The sequence below is a fragment of the Amphiura filiformis genome, chromosome 1 (genome assembly GCF_039555335.1).
Source record: "Amphiura filiformis chromosome 1, Afil_fr2py, whole genome shotgun sequence".
NCBI classification, from domain to species: domain Eukaryota; kingdom Metazoa; phylum Echinodermata; class Ophiuroidea; order Amphilepidida; family Amphiuridae; genus Amphiura; species Amphiura filiformis.
In genome coordinates this window covers 17,485,980-17,495,246 of record NC_092628.1, presented here as the reverse complement: position 1 = coordinate 17,495,246, position 9,267 = coordinate 17,485,980, and positions in this window count along the sequence as shown.

Below are 9,267 nucleotides of genomic sequence, written 5' to 3'. Positions count from 1 at the left end.
AACCCTTTGTTCTAAACTTGCTGATAAACGTTCTAACACAATAGACACTTAAATATGTTTGCCAAATGATATTTTACTATAGCATTTCGAATTTTGGCTTAAAATGTTGTTGTATTATTTTTTCAGTATAACACGAGTTTTCATGATTTTTATATAAACATACATCGATATGTTATCAAAACGTTTTAACTAAAACCAAAAACACATGCATTATCATGTTTTAAAAACATTTTGGAGTTTGCTGAATAGTATCCATAAGCAAAACACTTTGACAGCTGTTTAATGCAGAACGAAAAAGCAAGGCGAAAAATAGCGTTGCACGAACTTTTGTTCCCCGTCCCAAACAGACAATTATACCGCATTTATGCCGTAACACGACACAATCTTGCCTAAAACGCCTCTTCGCAAGCTGATTTTTGGACGGCATTTTCCACAGACAAATGAATAGGCAATCTGCCCGTTCGAATTTGCGTCGAATTTTAACCCCCAAAATGGATTTTATTACATGTCGGACTCTACTTGTTCTATTAGGATACTTTGATTCGTTTCATAACATGATAAACATAACATTTTTCTGCATTTTATAATGCGTTTTTTTGTCATTTTGGAACGTCATTTTTTACAACCAACCGGAACGTAATCGCCTTACGGTAATTCCACGATTGACCAATTTACAATAGATTTCACCCTCTAGAGGGCATAATAACCGATTTTCGACTAATGTAGCTTGCTGTTCGCGTTCCCGTGTCACGTTTCACGTAAATTTCGCAATCTCTCTAGTGAACATTACACCACTGCCCGCCCACTGCATACACACTTGCATGGTTAAATTTGAATTTGGACAGATATATTTACAATAAAAACACCTTCATAAGGTTGGTCGATTTCACTTTTTATGTTATCTACAGAAGGTGTGAAGTATCCTTCATGCATACATCACTTTAGATCTAAAATCGACTAAGTAATGACGACACACGGGCAATTCTAAAACAACATCTTTTGCACAGAGTTCAATGGGATTTAAAAAGTAAAGTGGCAGTCGAAACTCTAGTGATAACACTTTTACGGTGCATGATGGGGCTTCCTTAAATCATCCTCTGGAGCCCTTGAATACTTGAGAACTTGAACATTGGCTTTTACAATATGGTGTAATTGCAGAATATACTTCACCCCTTCACATGGAAGACTCCTCCCATTTTGCCCAATTTTGTTTTCAAACTTGGACAGACACCTTAAGGGATCTTGAATGAGCGTTTTGACAGTATTTTTTGTGGGACATAAGAGCACATCAGACATATAGAATTGCATTCTGAATACGAAGAATGTCTAAGTTCTGATATCAAATAATTTTCATTTTTTGAAATTCACGATATAATACAAATTTTATGATAAATTATTAAAATTTGATATTTTTCACATTTTTGATATATAACAGTCCTCGAAGTAAATTTTATAAATCTAATGACATATTCTTAAAGTGTATGTAGCTGAGAGGAAAAGCCGACGATCAATTGAAAATTTTGACCTTTCACATTGAAGTTATGGATTTTTTTCCCCAAAAGACCTATTTTTTTTGGTGTTTTGGGCAAAAAATCCATATCTTCAATACGAAAGGTCAACATTTTCAATTGATCGTCAGCTTTTCATCCCACCTACATACACTTTAAGTATAAATCATCAAATTTATAAAGTTTACTTCGAGTACTGTTAAATATCAAAAATATCAATTTTTAATCATTTGCCATAAAATGTGTATTGCATTGCGAATTTCAAAAAATCAAAATTATTTATTAATTATTAAGGACATTCTTCGTATTCAGCATGCAATTCGATATGTCTGATGTGCTCTAATGTCGCACAATAAATACTGTCCAAACGTTCATACCCCACCCCTTAAGCATACACGTGATTTGTTGACACCATTTTGTACGGTTCGGTCTGTTGCAACTTTCTCACTCTGTTCGCATAATTCACTTTAGCTTTCTCAATTTCTCTTTTCACCTCATTACGCAACTGCTTTCATGAGCTTCAAATGCAAGTTGTCGTTTTGAAATATGAGTTTCTTTATACGTGGGGTGATCCACAGTTTATCACTGTCTGCTTATGGAGAACAGGTTAAAAAGTGGAATCAGTTACTATGTGAACACGACAAAGAGTTTATCAATTGATAAACTACGTGTAAGATATTTACCCCTGATGTAGTCATTGATAAACTACGTGCAAGATATCTACATCTGATGTAGTAATTGATAAACTACGTGCAAGATATCTACATCTGATGTAGTAATTGATGACCTACGTGTAAGATATCTACCCCTGATGTAGTAATTGATAAACTACGTGTAAGATCTACATCTGATGTAGTAATTGATTAACTACGTGCAAGATATCTACCCCTGATGTAGTAATTGATAAACTACGTGTAAGCTATCTACCCCTGATGTAGTAATTGATAAACTACGTGTAAGATCTACATCTGATGTAGTAATTGATTAACTACGTGCAAGATATCTACCCCTGATGTAGTAATTGATAAACTACGTGTAAGATATATACCCCTGATGTAGTAATTGATAGATAAACTACATGTAAGATATTTACCCCTGATATAGTCATTGATAAAATTACGTGCAAGATATCTACATGTGATGTAGTCATTGATAAACTACGTGTAAGATATCTACCACTGATGTACTAATTGATAAACTACGTGCAAGATATCTACCCCTGATGTAGTAATTGATAAACTAAAAATAAGATCCTCTCTACAAAACTAAGACCTGTCTACAAAACTAAGACCTGACTTCAAAACTAAGACCTACTAAGACCCTGTCTGCAAAACTAAGACCCATAAAAATAAGATCCTGTCTACAAAACTAAGACCTATAAAACTGAGACCTGCCTACAAAACTAAGACCTGTAAAACTAAGACCTGTGACCATTTTGATCAAAATGGTAATCTTTTATGCAAGTACTCGTCATTACTCAATTATTGCCAATTATTTCACTCAATTTATTAATTATTGTTTCTACTCAATTATAACACCATTATATTAAAGTGTTGGAGCCCTTGAATACTTGAGAACTTGAACATTTGGCTTTTACAATATGGTGTAATTGCAGAATATACTTCACCCCTTCACATGGAAGACTCCTCCCATTTTGCCCAATTTTGACAGACACCTTAAGGGATCCAAAATGAGCGTTTATTGCGTTTCGACAGTATTTTTGTGGGACATGAGAGCACCTCAGACCTATCGAATTGCATTCTGAATACGAAGCATGTCTTTCTGATATCAAATAATTTTCATTTTTTTAAATCACAATATAATACACATTTTATGACAAATTATAAAAATTTGATATTTTTCAAATTTTTGATATATAACAGTCCCCGAAGTAAATTATATAAATCTAATGATATATTCTTAAAGTGTATGTAGCAGGGAGGAAAAGCCGACGGTCAATTGAAAATTTTGACCTTTCATATTGAAGATATGGATTTTTTTCCCAAAAAGACCTAATTTTTTTTGGTGTTTTGGGAAAAAAATCCATATCTTCAATACGAAAGGTCAAAATTTTCAATTGATCGTCGGCTTTTCATCCCACCTACATACACTTTAAGTATAAATCATCAGATTTATAAAGTTTACTTCAAGTACTGTTAAATATCAAAAATATCAATTTTAATGATTTGCCATAAAATGTGTATTAAATTGCGAATTTCAAAAAATCAAAATTATTTGATATCAGAATGACATTCTTCGTATTCAGAATGCAATTCGATATGTCTGATGTGCTCTAATGTCCCAAAATAAATACTGTCCAAACGTTCATACCCCAGCCCTTAAGCATACACGTGATTTTATAAGATTGATAAAGGTTCTTTTTCAGATCCAATAAAATGATACTACTCACTCAGAAATATTTCAATTCCTATCAGGAATCTTGTTCACTCTGGTACTGGTGTTTCTAGATGTTTTTAGAACCGGCAACACTTCTGTCTGGTTTTGATGACGTCACCAAACTTTCTTGTTGCCGAGAATTTATGACCTGGTCATAAATTTTGTCCAGTCTGTAAGCCCCCTCGTCCTTGTTCATGGTGTCTTTCCCTCTACTTCTAATCCAGATTGCTTCCTTTAGCCAGCGTGTTGTTTTGTCAGATTCTTGGTCAATGACCTGAGCCTCATCCCACCCAATCACGTGATTTTTGTGTGCACTACGCAACTGCTTTCATGAGCTTCAAATGCAAGTTGGCGTTTTGAAATATGAGTTTCTTTATACGTGGGGTGATCCACAGTTTATCACTGTCTGCTTATGGAGAACAGGTTAAAAAGTGGAATCAGTTATTACTATGTAAACACGACAAAGAGTTTATCAATTGATAAACTACGTGTAAGATATTTACCCCTGATGTAGTCATTGATAAACTACGTGCAAGATATCTACATCTGATGTAGTAATTGATAAACTACGTGCAAGATATCTACATCTGATGTAGTAATTGATAAACTACGTGCAAGATATCTACATCTGATGTAGTAATTGATAAACTACGTGTAAGATATCTACATCTGATGTAGTAATTGATAAACTACGTGCAAGATATCTACATCTGATGTAGTCATTGATCAACTACGTGCAAGATATCTACCCCTGATGTAGTCATTGATAAACTACGTGTAAGATATCTACCCCTGATGTAGTAATTGATAAACTAAGTGTAAGATATCTGTCCCTGATGTAGTAATTGATAAACTACGTGTAAGATATCTACCCCTGATGTAGTCATTAATAAACTACGTGCAAGATATCTACCCCTGATGCAGTCATTGATAAACTACGTGCATGATATCTACATCTGACGAAGTAATTGATAAACTGCGTGCAAGATATCTACATCTGATGTAGTAATTGATAAACTACGTGCAAGATATCTATCCCTGATGTAGTAATTGATAAACTACGTGTAAGATATTTACCCCTGATGTAGTAATTGATTAACTACGTGCAAGATATCTACCCCTGATGTAGTAATTGATAAACTACGTGTAAGATATCTATCCCTGATGTAGTAATTGATAAACTACGTGTAAGATATTTACCCCTGATGTAGTCATTAATAAACTACGTGCATGATATCTACATCTGATGTAGTAATTGATAAACTACGTGTAAGCTATCTACCCCTGATGTAGTAATTGATAAACTACGTGTAAGATATCTACATCTGATGTAGTAATTGATAAACTACGTGTAAGATATCTACATCTGATGTAGTAATTGATAAACTACGTGTAAGATATTTACCCCTGGTGTAAAGTAATTGATAAACTACGTGCAAGATATCTACCCCTGATGTAGTCATTGATCAAGATATCTACATCTGATGTAGTAATTGATAAACTACGTGTAAGATATCTACACCTGATGTAGTCATTGATAAACTACGTGTAAGATATCTACCCCTGATGTAGTCATTGATAAACTACGTGTAAGATATCTACATCTGATGTAGTAATTGATAAACTACGTGTAAGCTATCTACCCCTGATGTAGTAATTGATAAACTACGTGCAAGATATTTACCCCTGATGTAGTCATTGATCAACTACGTGCAAGATATCTATCCCTGATGTAGTAATTGATAAACTACGTGTAAGATATTTACCCCTGATGTAGTAATTGATTAACTACGTGCAAGATATCTACCCCTGATGTAGTAATTGATAAACTACGTGTAAGATATCTATCCCTGATGTAGTAATTGATAAACTACGTGTAAGATATTTACCCCTGATGTAGTCATTAATAAACTACGTGCATGATATCTACATCTGATGTAGTAATTGATAAACTACGTGTAAGCTATCTACATCTGATGTAGTAATTGATAAACTACGTGTAAGATATCTACATCTGATGTAGTAATTGATAAACTACGTGTAAGATATCTACATCTGATGTAGTAATTGATAAACTACGTGTAAGATATTTACCCCTGGTGTAAAGTAATTGATAAACTACGTGCAAGATATCTACCCCTGATGTAGTCATTGATCAAGATATCTACATCTGATGTAGTAATTGATAAACTACGTGTAAGATATCTACACCTGATGTAGTCATTGATAAACTACGTGTAAGATATCTACCCTGATGTAGTAATTGATAAACTACGTGTAAGATATCTACATCTGATGTAGTAATTGATAAACTACGTGTAAGCTATCTACCCCTGATGTAGTAATTGATAAACTACGTGCAAGATATTTACCCCTGATGTAGTCATTGATCAACTACGTGTAAGATATCTACATCTGATGTAGTAATTGATCAACTACGTGCAACATATCTACATCTGATGTAGCTATGATCAACTACGTGTAAGATTGAAAATTATTAATTTAAACTTCAACACTACTTGTTTATTTCGCTTACCGGGAGCGCTTTCGAGGAACTTCCTCGTCATCAGCCGATGTTGTTAGCTCTGATGTTTTCTTGGAAACGGCTAGAGACCAACCTGATCAGGTGACATCACACTTGATGACGTCACCAAAGTCGGAAGTTTCCTACCCCTGGTGCCGCTGGGTTTGATCAGGTTGTCCCACATCTAGTTCCAATCCTGTGTCTCGGTTCAATGAAGGTCCCTGTTGCTTGATCTGGATAGCTTCCAGGACCCTCCTGGGAAATTCTTTTGTTTCTTTCTACAGTACTTTTACGTTGTCCCAGTCTATTTGGTGCGTGTTTTTGCTCGCTTTTACATGTTCTTGTACCGCCGATAGAGCCAGCCGCTTTCGACTTGTGTTCCGCAAGTCGCTTTTCTAACTTCATGCCCGACTCTCCGATGTATGTGGCGTGACAATCATCACATGTAATTTTGTAGACTGTTCGAAAGCGCTCCCGGTAAGCGAGATAAACAAGTATAAGTGTTGAAGTTTAAATTAATAATTTTCATTGTTATTACCACTACGTATGAATCTGCACTTCTATACGTAACGTGTAAGATATTTACCCCTGATGTAGTAATTGATAAACTACGTGCAAGATATCTACCCCTGATGTAGTCATTGATAAACTACGTGTAAGATATCTACATCTGATGTAGTAATTGATAAACTACGTGTAAGATATCTACCCCTGATGTAGTAATTGATAAACTACGTGCAAGATATCTACCCCTGATGTAGTCATTGATAAACTACGTGTAAGATATCTACCCCTGATGTAGTAATTGATAAACTACGTGTAAGATATTTACCCCTGATTTAGTAATTGATAAACTACATGTAAGATATCTACCCCTGATGTAGTAATTGATCAACTACGTGCAAGATATCTACCCCTGATGTAGTAATTGATAAACTACGTGCAAGATATTTACCCCTGATTTAGTAATTGATAAACTACATGTAAGATATCTACCCCTGATGTAGTAATTGATAAACTACGTGCAAGATATCTACCCCTGATGTAGTAATTGATACACTACGTGCAAGATATCTACCCCTGATGTAGTAATTGATAAACTACGTGCAAGATATCTACCCCTGATGTAGTAATTGATAAACTACGTGCAAGATATCTACCCCTGATGTAGTAATTGATAAACTACGTGTAAGATATCTACCCCTGATGTAGTAATTGATAAACTACGTGCAAGATATCTACCCTGATGTAGTCATTGATGAACTACGTGCAAGATACCTACCCCTGATGTAGTAATTGATAAACTACGTGTAAGATATCTACCCCTGATGTAGTAATTGATAAACTACGTGCAAGATATCTACCCCTGATGTAGTAATTGATAAACTACGTGTAAGATATCTACATCTGATGTAGTAATTGATAAACTACGTGTAAGCTATCTACCCCTGATGTAGTAATTGATAAACTACGTGTACGACGTCTACATCTGATGTAGTCATTGATCAACTACGTGTAAGATATCTACATCTGATGTAGTAATTGATAAACTATGTGTAAGCTATCTACCCCTGATGTAGTCATTGATAAATTACGTGCAAGATATCTACATTTGAGGTAGTAATTGATAAACTACATGTAAGATATCTACATCTGATGTAGTAATTGATAAATTACGTGTAAGATATCTACATCTGATGTAGTAATTGATCAACTACGTGCAAGATATCTACCCCTGATGTAGTAATTGATAAACTACGTGCAAGATCTACATCTGATGTAGTCATTGATAAATTACGTGTAAGATATCTACCCCTGATGTAGTGATTGATAAACTACGTGTAAGATATCTACATCTGATGTAGTAATTGATAAACTACGTGCAAGATATCTACATCTGATGAAGTAATTGATAAACTACGTGAAAGATCTGCATCTGATATAGTAATTGATAAACAACGTGTAACAAATCTACTACTAGAGGAGCTAGGACTTCCTCCTTTGCACCCCCACAAAACCAAACCAAACCTAACCAACCTTTTTAGGTTCCTGAGATGACCTCAAAACATAATTAGGATCTTCCCAAAAATATAAACTGGCCCCAAGGTTTTTTTTTCCAAGATGGCCTATGAATACTATTTCTGAACCAAACTAACTTTTTCAGCTAAAGAGTCCCACATAAACTCAAGTTGATGATAAGGATAATGAACTGAGTGCAATGCATTCGTCAAGATAATCGCACGCGCCGTGGAGTTATTGCATTTAGCTCGAGAGCCGATAGGCTCAAGAGCTAAATGCAATAACTCCATGGCAAGTGCAATTATCTTGACGAATGCATTTGCACGAGTACATTATCCGTCATACACTTTGAGTGTAGGCCTATTAAAACAATAGGCAATATTAATTGCTGCATTCATTATATTAGTTTTAATAGTAGGGAAAATATCTTACATTTTAAAAACACCGTCAGGACATTGACCAGCTACGTAGCATTTAACTGGTAAAGAAAATCAATCCCTGTATAAGTTAGCTATCAATGGTATCGATTGCGCCATACGTCATACTTTAGTAACTTATTCACGCATGGTTTGTAACCAATTGACTTTATGTTGTGATCATTTAATACCGTGGTTTCGAACACAGAGAGCACTGAACCAGTTCAACTGGAAACGATCGATTTAGATGTCCGACTAGTACTACGGTGAATTGAGATGAGAGGAAAAACATATCAATATCAACTGGACTTTATAGCTCTATATTTTGAACTTTAAAATCTACTTATATTAAAACACACGACATTGGGATTTAACAATTTGTTCAGTATTATCATAGGCCTTC